Source organism: Callithrix jacchus, chromosome 15 (genome assembly GCF_049354715.1).
Source record: "Callithrix jacchus isolate 240 chromosome 15, calJac240_pri, whole genome shotgun sequence".
NCBI lineage: Eukaryota > Metazoa > Chordata > Mammalia > Primates > Cebidae > Callithrix > Callithrix jacchus.
Genome location: NC_133516.1, coordinates 32,058,108 through 32,070,000, shown reverse-complemented (window position 1 = coordinate 32,070,000; position 11,893 = coordinate 32,058,108). Strand labels below are relative to the sequence as shown.

General features: G+C 46.8%; 1 long non-coding RNA gene across 1 annotated transcript in view; it reads right to left on the bottom strand.

The window, feature by feature from the left end:
- The window catches only part of LOC128929811 (uncharacterized), a 6,774-nt gene extending 1,900 nt beyond the window's left edge, over positions 1-4,874 (bottom strand). The window contains exons 1-2 of the long non-coding RNA XR_008476974.2: positions 4,818-4,874; positions 3,045-3,121 (exon numbers count right to left, since the gene is read on the bottom strand). This is a non-coding gene — a long non-coding RNA (uncharacterized LOC128929811). The remainder of the gene's footprint in view (positions 1-3,044; positions 3,122-4,817) is intronic.
- Positions 4,875-11,893: the final 7,019 nt, after the last annotated feature.

Here is an 11,893-nt window from a genome sequence, read left to right as displayed (position 1 = left end):
AGCCTGATCAACGTGGTGAAACCTCATCTCTACTAAAAATACAAAAAACGAGGCTGGGCGTACTGGCTCATGCCTGTAATCCAAGCACTTTGGAGGCCAAGGCAGGCGGATCACCTGAGTCAGGAGTTCAAGACCAGCTTGACCAACATGGTGAAACCCCGTCTTAAAAAAAATAATAATAAGTCCAGGTGCCGTGGCTCACGCCTGTAATCCCAGCACTTTGGGAGGCTGAGGCGGGTGGATCACGAGGTCAAGAACGAGACCATCCTGGTTAACATGATGAAACCCCGTCCTTACTAAAAATACAAAAATTAGCTGGGCATGGTGGTGCGTGCCTGTAATCCCAGCTACTCGGGAGGCAGAGGCAGGAGAATTGCCTGAGCCCAGAAGGCAGAGGTTGCGGTGAGCCGAGATCGCGCCATTGCACTCCAGCCGGGGTAACAAGAGCGAAACTCCGTCTAAAAAATAATAATAATAATAAATAAAAGTACAAAAAATGGCCGGGCATGGTGGCTCAAGCCTGTAATCCCAGAACTTTGGGAGGCTGAGGCGGTGGATCACGAGGTCAAGAGATTGAGATCATCCTGGTCAATGAGGTGAAACCCCGTCTCTACTAAAAATACAAAAATTAGCTGGGCATGGTGGTGTGCGCCTGTAGTCCCAGCTACTCGGGAGGCTGAGGCAGGAGAATTGCTTGAACCCAGAAGGCGGAGGTTGCGGTGAGCCAAGATCGTGCCATTGCACTCCAGCCGGGGTAACAAGAGCGAAACTCCGTCTAAAAAATAATAATAATAATAAATAAAAGTACAAAAAATGGCCGGGCATGGTGGCTCAAGCCTGTAATCCCAGAACTTTGGGAGGCTGAGGCGGTGGATCACGAGGTCAAGAGATTGAGATCATCCTGGTCAATGAGGTGAAACCCCGTCTCTACTAAAAATACAAAAATTAGCTGGGCATGGTGGTGTGCGCCTGTAGTCCCAGCTACTCGGGAGGCTGAGGCAGGAGAATTGCTTGAACCCAGAAGGCGGAGGTTGCGGTGAGCCAAGATCGTGCCATTGCACTCCAGCCTGGGTAACAAGAGCGAAACTCCGTCTCAAAAAAAAATATATATATATACAAAAAATGATCCGGGCATGGTGGCACGTTCCTATAATCCCAGCGGCTCAGAAGGCTGAGGCAGAAGAATTGCTTGAACCTGTGAGGCAGAGGTTGCAGTAAGCCAAGATCACCCCATTGCACTCCAGCCTGGGCAAGAAGAGCAAAACTTCGTCTTAAAAAAAAAAGAAAAAGAAGAAAAATAGGCCTCTTGGATCTCTTAGTCTGTACTGGGGACCTGTAGCCTGCTGGAGAGACCTACAGAAAATTAGGACTGCAGGTCAAAAATTTGACATTTTTGAACCCAAACTCCACAAGCGCGCACACCTTCAAGTACGTTCAGAGAGGTTCAGCTACCTGCAGAATAAATTAAGCCCCACCCTCATCCCACCCTGGGCAACAGGGACTTGTCCTGGGTTGGTCAAGACTTACCAGTCTCCTCCTCTCTCCTTGACCCCCTATGGATACTCTTACTTGTGAAGGTTCCTCTTCTTCCACCTACCCAACTTTTGCCCATTCCACTCAAGAACAACACACCCAAGACTTCCTGACATCTGACTCTGTAGGGTCCAGCTCTACAGGGTCTTTGGGAGCCCTTTCTACTGGTGTGGAGACAAGAAATTGTAGAAATAAACAACACAAGACACAGAGATAGAGAAAAGAAAGTTTGGGCCCAGGGGTCCACTGCCAACCAAAGCGTGGAGTCCAGTAGTGGCCCCAAGTGTCCGCACATTCTGACTTTTATTGAGCACAAAGCTGGGGGCAGGGTAGGTAGGGCATGGCACTGGTGGTCGGTGACTGGGGGCAGGGTAGATAGGGCATGGCAGTGATAGGGTCAAGTACATCACATGTCATACAGGTAGGGGCTCGGGAATTTCTAGTACCCAAGATGAGGGAAGGAGCATAATGCTTCAGCACTTTTTCCATACTGGTCAAGAAAGAACAAAGACATTAAGATTTACGTTACTTTTACTGATTATCTCTTCTAAGAAAAAAGGAACCAGGTGCAGAAGCGGAACATGAGAGGGGATGTGGAACGTGACCACTGAAGCACAACATCACATAGAGACAAGCCCCCAGATATCTGCAGGCCTACCTGACAGCATCAGGCCTACCACAAGAGCTTAGAGAAGCAAAGTTTTCTCCTAACTCCCCCAAGGAAGGAGAAGTCTCAGCCATCTTGGGTGTCTCCTTACCTCACTGGCTAAATAACAGGCGCTTTCCCAGCACTAGCACTGCTGCACAGCTGAAGCACCCTCCAGCAGCCCTTACAGGGGCATGACAGACAGCTTAAAGCATCTTGCCTTAGGGTCATTCATTTCACAATGTCGCCCCAGGTTCACACTTCCGACCTGAGAGGCATTAGTAAAAGAATTAGGATCACCTATGAATAACTAAGGTCACATATGAATAACTAGTAACTACTATGATTATATTTCTAGTTACTTTCTTCTTCATTATTTATATGGAAATAGGCTGAGGCTTCTGGCTCCTGCCTCTACACTTATGGGGTCTCCCAGCTACATGACTCCCCATTGTCTAGGAAACCTCAAGCTTCTAGAAGGCAAAGATTGCCCTTGATAATAACAGTTCCCATCACTGAGCTCTGTCCTATACCCTGGGCACACAGTATCTCACCATGTCTTCCAACAACGCTCTGTCGCAGTTATTATTGGTCTCACGTTACAGATGAGGAAGCTGAGGCCGGAAGGTTAAATTACTTACCAAAGGTCACGTAGCCAGTAAGTGGCCAAGAGCTTGCTGAATGAGTCAATGAATGGATACAATGTCATCAAAACTGTAGTTACCAGAACCTATCCAACCCTGGGGCCCAGGACACAGAGGCCTTAGACTCACCTAAGGGCTTCCAGGCCAGTCCAGGAGGAATAAGGCTAGGCTTATGTCCCTCTCCCACCTTTGGCACACAGTCAGTAGCCCTTTGAACTTACTTTGGTAGAGTCTTGACACTGTTGAATTCTGAGAGTAGTCAGGATCCAGAGACAGAGAGAAGAGGCTGCAGGGTAACCTTAGTAAGGAAGAAAAGGCAGAGGCCTCCAGGTTGGTTCACCCCCTTAAAAAGGCAGCAAAAAGACCTAGGGGCCAGTGGTTGAACAAAGATATTCTCAGGGTGTCCTGATTATAGGAACTTCTGCAGTTCTGGGGTTTAATCTAAGCCCACTTCAGTAATTTTGTTGTTGTTTTTGAGATGGAGTCTCGCTCTATTGCCCAGGCTGGAGTGTAGTGACGCAATCTCGGCTCCCTGCAACGTCCACCTCCCAGGTTGGCGTGATTCTTCTGTCTCAGCCTCTTGAGTAGATGGGATTATAGGCACACACCACCATGCCCAGCTAAGTTTTTGTATTTTAGTAGAGACAGGGTTTCACCGTGTTGCCCAGGCTGGTCTCAAACTCCTGAACTCAGGCAGTCCACTCGCCTTGGCCTCCCAAAGTGCTGGGATTACAGGCGTGAGCCACTGTGCCCAGCATTATTTGTAATTAGGGTAAGGAATTGGGAGGAGAGCAGGGAAGTAGCCAAATCAAATTATAAAGCCCTTTACTTTAGCTGGGCACCGTGGTGAGCGCCTGTAATCCCAACTACTTGGTAGGCTAAGGCAGGAGAATCACTTGAACCTGGGTGGCAGAGGTTACAGTGAGCCAAGATTATGCCACTGCACTCCAGTCTGGGCAACAGAGTGAGACTCTGTTTCGAAAAAACAAAAAAACCCTTTACTGAGCACCTACTCCATTCCTAGACATTCAAGAAGGCCAAAAGCAGAGAAATAGAAGTCATGGCCAGGGCAGCTGAGAAGCATGTGTTTCTGCTCTTGGGTAGCAAAAGCTGCATCCAGGAAACAAGGAGGTGTGAGGACCTGGTCTGAGAAGGCCACATGGAGGAGGAGTCACTTTAGTGGAGTCTTTGGAGAGGGGAGCAGCTGAATTTCCTGCTGGCTTGGTGAACTCCCAGGAAGAGTTCAGCAGTAGCAGGACATGTCTAAGCCTGGCCAGATGGACAAGAATGGGGCAGAGGTGATTGCCCCAGCAGGCCTTGACCAGGCATATTGGACTTTGCTGGGACTTGCTTGACTGAGCAGAATAATCTGGAGTAAGGGTCAAGCAGAGGGAGCACAGAAAACAAGATAGGGAAACTGGCAAGAGAGCCAGCTGGGCAGCCTCCTGCTGGGCCTTACATTGCCTCATACTAAGGTCATCTCATTCCTGATTCCTTTCATAATGGAATAAAATGTGCCCACAGAGAGGCCTATGGTGGGACCTGGGAGGGCCCAGTGACTTCAGCAGCAGGACGTGGGTCCCAGAAAATCCAGGGAAGTACAAGCATTCCTTGGCTGCCTGTTCCCAGCAGCTGCAGGAAGCTGCTCCAAGCTGCCGGCTCTTCCAGCAGCCCCCAAGGACCGGAGAAAATCTTGTTTCCTGCCCTCCCCTGATTCGACACACAGAGTCCTGGATGGGGGCAGCTGAGTATTCCATGGCATGCCCCAGGGAGATCATGGGCTGCCAGACTACATTTAGGAAGATGGTGTGGGGCCTGTCTCGAGACCAACCCTGGGAAGGGGATACCTTGGATCTCATACCTTATGGCAGGCTCCAACCTTCTTTATCTCCATTATTTGAAAAAGCTATAGACAATTTTTTCAGAAACACACCCTTTACACACACCATTTTGCTGTAATTTAAAAGAGTCTCTGAAAGTTCTGCAGTACTTACTTCAGCCTAGGAGCCCCTGCAGTGTGCTTAAAGTCAGAGAAATTCCAGTCTGGTTCTGCCCAAACTGGCTGTGAGCCCTGGGCCCGCCCTTGGCCATTTTGACTTGTACTGCCCTCTAGAGCCCGAGGGATTGGGCTAGGAAAACCTTGAGAGACTCACCTCCTCTGCCACCTGCTTAGAGCTACTTCAAATCATCCTACAGGAGACAGGGGAAAAGAAATGGCAGCTTCTGGCTGGGTGTTGTGCCTAGCACCAGTAATTTCAGGGCTTGGGGAGATCTAGGTGGGAGAATCGCTTTGCTTGAAGCCAGGAATTCAGGACTACCTGGGGCAGCATAGCAAGACCTTATATCTAAGAAAAAGAAAAAAAAAAAAAGCCAGGCATGGTGGCATGCATCTGTAGTCCCAGCTACTCAAGAGGCTGAGCTGAGAGGATCCTTTGAGCGCAAGATGTTGAGGCTGCTGTGAGCTATGAAGATGCCACTGTACTCCAGCCTGGGTGACAGAGATTGAGCTTCTTATGTATGTATGTATGTATGTATGTATGTATGTATGTATGTATTTTTGAGACAGGGTCTCACTGTCACCTAGGCTGGAGGGCAGTGGCTCGATCAGGTCTCAGTGTAGCCTCAACTTCACAGGCTTATGCAATCCTCCCACCTTCCCCTCCCATGCAGCTAGAACTATAGGCACATGCCTATAGCTGAAGCAGGGAGGTGAGGCAGGAGAATCACTTGAACCTGGGAGGCAGAGGTTGCAGTAAGCCGAGATCACGCCATTACACTCCAGCCCGGGTGACAGAGCAAGACTCTGTAAAAGAAGAAGAAGAAAGGGTAGCTTCAAACCCAGGTGAGAAGGCCTGTACTTGACTTGTGAGTACACAGCCATTCATGCACATTAGACCCGCCCAGACCCTTGACATTGCTTCCTTAACCTTCTGCCCGTCCAGCTGAGTCTGGCTGCCAGCTCGCAGACCTCTGTAGGCTTTTGAGGCTCTGAGCTTTCATCCACAAACACACTCATCATCACCAACCCTTCTGTTTTTCCTTTTATTTATTGGCAGTATCAGTCACTCACCCCATTTATATGTGTGTGTGTGTATGTGTGTTTGTATATGTATGTGTGTGTATATATATACGTATGTTTTTTTTGAGACAGAGTCTTGGTCTGTTGTTCAGACTGCAATGCTGCAATGTAGTGGCATGATCTCAGTTCACTGCAACCTCTGCCTCCTGGTTTCAAGCAATTCTCCTGCCTCAGACTCCCTACTATTATTTATTTATTTTTAATTAATTTTTTTTTTTTTGAGACAGAGTTTCGCTCTTTGTTACCCAGGCTGCAGTGCAATGGCGCGATCTCGGCTCACCACAACCTCCGCCTCCTGGGTTCAGGCAATTCTCCTGCCTCAGCCTCCCGAGTAGCTGGGATTACAGGCACGTGCCACCATGCCCAGCTAATTTTTTGTATTTTTAGTAGAGATGGGGTTTCATCATGTTGACCAGGATGGTCTCGATCTCTTGACCTTGTGATTCACCCGCCTCAGCCTCCCAAAGTGCTGGGATTACAGGCGTGAGCCACCGCGCCTGGCTTTTTCTTTATTTTTTTATAATTTTTGTCTTTTTCTTTTAATGTGCATATCTCATCTAATTCTTACAGACTCCCTACTGACTGGGATTACAGGCACAAGCCACCATATCCAGCTAATTCTTTGTAATTTTAGTAGAAATGGAGTTTCACCATGTTGGCCAGACTTGTTTTGAACTCCTGACTTCAGGTAGTCTGCCCACCTGGGCCTCCCAAAGGACTGAGATTACGCATGTGAGCCACTGTGCCTGGCTTTTTTTTTTTTTTTTTGGTGGGGTGGGGGTGGACACATCTTGCTTTGTCGCCCAGGCTGGAGTACAGTGGTGCAATCATGGCCCACTGCAGTCAAGTAATCTTCCCACCCCAGGCTCCCAAAGTACTCATTTATTTTATTTTGTTGAGACAGAGTCTCACTCTGTGGCCCAGGCTGGAGTCCAATGGTGCAATCTTGGCTCACTACAACCTCCACCTCCTAGGTTCAACTGAGTCTCCTGCCTCAGCCTCCTGAGTAGCTGGGATTACAGGCACCTGCCATGATGCCCAGCTAATTTTGTGTGTGTGTTTTCAGTAGAGATAAGCTTTCACCATGTTGACCAGGTTGGTCTCAAACTCCTGAACTCAGGTGATCCACCCACCTCCGCCTACCAAAGTGCTGGGATTACACTGTACTCCAGCCTGGGGGACAGAGTGAACAAAACAAAAAAACCTCTTTGAGAGCAGAACCTTTGTTGTATGTTTCTGTGAGAAAAGTGCTCAGTAAATAATAGTTTTTTATTATTTAATTTGTGTGTGTGTGTGTGTGTGTGTGTGTGTGTGTGTGTGTGTGTCTTTTTTTAGGGAGGAAAGCAGGAAGGGAGGGAAGGAGGAAGGGAGGGAGGAAGGAAGGGATGAAGGAAGGAAGGAAGGGAGGAAGGGAGGAGAGAGGGAGGGAGGGAGGGAGGGAGGGACGGAGGGAGGGAGGGAAGGGAAGGAAGGAAATCAAGCAATGAGAGAGACATTGCCGACCTGGATCTAGAGGTTTACAAGTTGATTTCTTTTTTTTTTTTTCTTTTTTTTGAGAGAAGGAAAGAAAAAAAAATGAGTAAAGGAGAGGAAGAAAGAGGAAGAGAAAGAGGGAGGGTGAACGGAAATATTGCTTTATTCTGAAAAAAAAATGGGTATTGATAATGGCCAATTAATGTTTCATTTAAACCTATGAGTAAGTGTAATGTGGTATTGACACGAATGTATATTTTGTGTATTTGAAGTGGAGAGCTCTATAAATATTTATTAAGTTTACTTGTTCCAGATCTGAGTTCGAGTCCTTGATATCCTTATTAATTTTCTGTCTCATTGAATCTAAGTCTCTATGTATCTGGGTGTTAGGATCGTTAGCTCTTGTTGTTGCATTGATCCTTTTACCACTATATATCTTTGTTGCTTTAAAATCTATTTTATCCGATATGAGAATTGCAACTCCTGCTTTTTATTTATTAATTAATTTATTTTTGCTCTCCATTTGGTTGGTAAATCTTTCTCCATCCCTTTGTTTTGAGTCTTTGTGTATCCTTGCATGTGAAACAGGTCTGGATATAACATGCCGTTGGGTTTTGGCTGTGTCTTTTGATTGGGGGATTTAGTCAATTTAAATTTAGGGTTACTGCCATTTGATGTTAACTGGCTGTTTTATCCATTCGTTGATGTAAATTCTCCTTTATGTTGGTGCTCTTTACTTTTTGGTATATTTTTCGAAAGGCTAATACTGGTTGTTTATTTCTGTGTGTAATGCTTCTTTCAGAAGCTCTTGTAAAGCAGGCCTGGTGGTAATAAAATCTCTGAGTACTTGCTTGTTCATAAAAGATTTTATTTTTCCTTCAGTTGTGAAGCTTAGTTTGGCTGGATATGAAATTCTGGGCTGAAGGTTCTGTTCTTTGAAGATGTTGAATATTGGCCCCCACTCTCTTCTGGCTTGTAGAGTTTCTGCTGAGAGATCTGCTGTAAGTCTGATAGGCTTACCTTTGTGGGTAACCTGACCTTTCACTCTGGCTGCCCTTAGTATTTTCTCCTTCGTTTCAACCCTGGTGAATCTAACGATTATGTGCCTTGGGGTTGCTCTTCTTGGGAAATATCTTTGTGGTGTTCTCTGTATTACCTGGGGTTGAATATTGACCTGCTTTGCTAGTTTAGGAAAATTTTCCTGAATAATATCCTGAAGAGTATTTTCCAGCTTGGATTCATTCTCTCCGTAGCATTCAGGTACACTTATCAAACGTAAATTTGGTCTTTTCACATAGTCCCACATTTCTTGGAGACTTTGCTCATTCCTTTTTATCCATTTTTCTCTAATCTTGTCTTCTTGTTTTATTTCATTAAGTTGGACTTTGACCTCTGATATCCTTTCTTCTGCTTGAACAATTGAGTGTTTAAACCTGTGCATACTTCTCGGAGTTCCTGTATTGTATTCTTCAGTTCCATTAATTCACTTATATTCCTCTCTAAGTTGTCTATTCTCAATAGGATTTCATCAAACCTTTTTTCAAAGTTCTTAGTTTCTTTACGTTGGGCTACAACATGTTCTTTTAACTCACAGAAGTTTCTTATTATCAATTCCCTGAAGCGTGATTCTGTTATTGGGATGCGCTCGTTCTCCATCAAGCCTTGTTCCATTGTTGATGTGGAACTGTGATCATCTTTAGAGGGAGAAACGTTCTGATTTTGAGTATTCTCAGCCTTTTTACGCTGGTTTCTTCCCATCATTGTAAATTTATCCTCCTGTCGTCTTTGAAATTACCAACTTTCAGATTAGGTCTCTTGAGTGGACGACGTTCAAGTTATTAGTTCCCAGGGCCAGAACGGCGGCGTTAAGACTGATGGTGCTTTTCTGCCCAGGATTCTCCTGTCTGGCTTCCTTCTTGTGTCCGTAATAGGCGACTCTGCCTTCTGACCAAACCTCGGTCAGAAGGGGAACCAGTCTCGTTTACTCTGCGCTGAGAGCTGCCACGCCAAGGAGCCGTCATAGCTGCTGCACCCGCCTCAGGAGTCGTGCTGGGGACTCACGTGGGTCCTCCAAACCTCGATCGGAAGGGGAGCCAGCCCTGTTTACTCTGCTCTGAGAGCTGCTGCACCGAGGTGCTGGTGAAACCGCTGTGCCGGCCACAAGAGTCATGCTGGTGACCCGTGTGACTCCTCCACTGGGGTTCTTCTGCTCCGCGAGCGACCAGAATTTGTCTGAAAGTGTGGCGTCCTCTAGTTCTCTGCGCTTCCACTGAGAGCTGCAATCCTGAGATGTTAGCGATCGGCCATCTTGGATTGTTCTCTTTTCTTTTTATTTGAGACGGAGTTTCTCTCTTGTTACACAGGCTGGAGTGCAATGGCGCGATCTCGGCTCACTGCAACCTCCGGCTCCCGGGTTCAGGCAATTCTCCTGCCTCAGCCTCCTGAGTAGCTGGGATTATAGGCACGCGCCACTGTGCCCAGCTAATTTTTTTTTGTATTTTTAGTAGAGACGGGGTTTCACCTTGTTGACGGGGATGGTCTCGATCTGTTGACTTCATGATCCACCCGCCTCGGCCTCCCAAAGTGCTGGGATTACAGGCATGAGCCACCGCGCCCGGCCCAAAATATTTGTTAAATAAGCAAAATCGCCAGGCGTGGTGGCTCATGCCTGTAATCCTAGCACTTTGGGAGGCCAAAGTGGGTGGATCACCTGAGGTCAGGAGTTCAAGACCAGCCTGGCCATCGTGGTGAAACCCCATCTTAAATAAATAAATAAGCAAAATCATAAAGCTAAAACTAGATTTACAATTTGGCAGAAGGATTCTTTTTTAATTTTTAAAATTCTTTTATTATTATTATTTTTAATTAAAGACAGGGTTTCATCATGTTGGCCAGGCTGGTCTTGAACTCCTGACTTCAGGTGATCTGCCTGCCTCGGCCTCCCAAAGTGCTGAGATTACAGGTATGAGCCACCACGCCCGGGCCTGGCAGAAGGATTCTATGATCACTTATCAGCTGTATGGCTTTGAGCAAGTTATTCAATCTTTCCATTCAGTTTTCTTACCTTTCCACTCAGTTTTGTTTGTTTGTTTGTTTTTGAGACAGAGTATTGCTCCGTCGCCCAGGCTGGAGTGCAATGGCCCTATCTAGGCTGACTGAAACCTCTGCCTCCTGGGTTCAAGCAATTCTCCTGCCTCAGCCTTCCGAGAAGCTGGGATTACAGGCTCCCACCACCTTGCCCAGCTATTTTTTGTATTTTTTTTTAAAGGCTAGTCAAGTGAAGCAGTGGGAGTGGAGAAGGAACAAAGAAATCTGTAACTGGTTGTGATCAATTGGTTGTAAACACCACTTCACTCTGACCAGCCTATTTTTTTGTATTTTTAGAAGAGACGGAGTTTCACGATGTTGGCCAGGCTGGTCTTGAACTCCTCACCTCAGGTGATCCACCCGCCTCCCAAAGTGCTGGGATTACAGATGAGAGCCACTGTGCCTGACCACCACTCAGATTCTGACATGATTATGATTTCTACCTTGAAGGGGAGTGAGTTGAAGTGAGAACACCACAAATCAGAAAGCACTTGGTACAGAGTAAATAGTAAATAAATGCTAGCAGTGATTATTGTTGCTATCATCATCCCGCTTTATTCCTTTAACATTGCTAGAAGTTTTCTCCACTTGGATCAGAAACTTGATTGCCACTGGGAATCCCCTATACCATTGGACTGAGGTGCCATTAATTTACTACCTTTTTTTTTTTTTTAATTGGAGTCTAGTTCTGTTACCCAGGCTAGAGTGCAGTGGAACAATCTCGACTCACTGGAACCTCCACCTCCTGGGTTCAAGTGATTCTCCTGATTGAGCCTCACAAGTAGCTAGGACTATAGGCGTGAGCCACCACACCCGCCTAATTTTTGTATTTTAGTAGAGACATAGTTTCACCATATGGGCCAGGCTGGTCTCCAACTCCTGACCTTAGGTGATCTGCCCGCCTTGGCCTACCTAAATGCTGGGATTACAAATGTGAACCTCCGTGCCTGGCTCATTTATACAAACTTACACTCTGAGGGCAGGAGTTCTTACCTTGAAGACTGTGGACAGCCTTTATGGATCTCTGTAAAGAAAGAGAGAAGAAAGGAGGAAAGAAAAGTAGGAGGGAGGGAGGGAAGAGAGAAAGGAAGGAAGGAAGGAAGGAAGGGAGGGAGGGAGGGAGGAAAGTAGGGAGGGGAGTGGCCAGGCACGGTGGCTCACACCTGTAATCCCAGCACTTTGGGAGGCCAAGGTGGGTGGATCACCTGAGGTTTGGAGTTGGAGACCAGCCTGACCAACATGGAGAAACCCAGCATCTACTAAAAACACAAAAATCGAGGCCGGGTGCGGTGGCTCACGCCTGTAATCCCAGCACTTTGGGAGGCCGAGGTGGGCAGATCACGAGGTCAAGAGATCGAGACCATCCTGGTCAACATGGTGAAACCCCGTCTCTACTAAAAATACAAAAAATTAGCTGGGCATGGTGGCATG